Source organism: Sinocyclocheilus anshuiensis, unplaced genomic scaffold (assembly GCF_001515605.1).
Source record: "Sinocyclocheilus anshuiensis isolate Anshui unplaced genomic scaffold, SAMN03320099.WGS_v1.1 scaffold3101, whole genome shotgun sequence".
NCBI classification, from domain to species: Eukaryota; Metazoa; Chordata; class Actinopteri; order Cypriniformes; family Cyprinidae; genus Sinocyclocheilus; species Sinocyclocheilus anshuiensis.
In genome coordinates, this window is record NW_015554233.1 from 45,678 (window position 1) to 46,929 (window position 1,252).

Genomic DNA, 1,252 nt, shown 5'->3' on the forward strand with positions numbered 1-1,252 from the left:
GAGCCGGATAATGCTCGTGTGTGCAAATGGTTATGATATATTAAGATATAAGAAATATATAAATAGATACAGGGCTGCCAACTCTCACGCATTCAGCACGAGACAATCAGAATTCACTCAATGCTAAACGCCACACGTAGACACGATGTAAATAAGCTATTATATGTGCAGTTTAGAGAGCTACACTGATTATAACGGAACATTGTGAGATTGCGATAAATTGAAGTGTGTGACAGCTTTTTAGTGATTATATCGAAGCGCTATTTGCTCGCTTTCTAGGCTATAATCAATACAGAATTTGAATAAAAGTGTTGTTTTACATGCTGCTAACAGGACCAACGGCCACATACCCTGTACAAGCAGCACAGTTTCAGGAGTGACATATATCCCGCATCCCTCATATAAATGCAGGATTCACTTAACAGCTTGTTTGCAATCAGGGTTAGTTGCTTAGCCTATATCCACTGCCTCAATGGCAGGCAAGTATTTTAATTTAGTTGAAAATTCGCTCCTCTTCATAACATAAGGATCACGTCCAACATATGTTGTGATTTTCTGTTTATACCTTTCTCTTGTAATAGTGCCCAAACCAGTACAGCACGGACTTTCCTCCATCTCATCCATTCTGCTTTTCACTTCCTGCCCTCCATCTGAATTTTGCGCGTCATCAGAATCACGTGATTGCAAGCAAGCTATTGCAGTGCACACAAACCAAGCCAGTTACTGTAGTCCTGCTGCAGGGAGGCATGAGAACTGCAGATGTGGCCAGAGCAATAAACCGCAATGCCTGTAATGTAAGACCTAAGATAGTGCTACAGTGTACTTGTAGTGGCAAACCACATGCAACAACACAGCCTAAATATACAACTATGTTGAATTTCAGCTCCTAAAACTGCAAGTCCTGAAAATACAAGACATTAATTGTTAAAGCAATGCATTATTTTTTTTGGTCCCACTTTATATTGTGGCCCTAATACCTGTGTACTTACATAGTAACTAGATGTGTCAATAGTATGTAACCACAGTGTAAGTACACATTGGTACATAGTATCTACAGCTGTAATGTTTGTGTAACTACACACATGTAACAACCCTTAGAATGGTTTGTGTAAGTACAACTGTGTAACAGGACATTGGTAACAACTATTTTTTCACTTCACTAAGTACTTGTGTGACAGGAATTATGGTGCGTTCAAGTCATGTCGGATAGATCGTATTTACGAGTTGAACGCACATGAACGCCACCACAAAG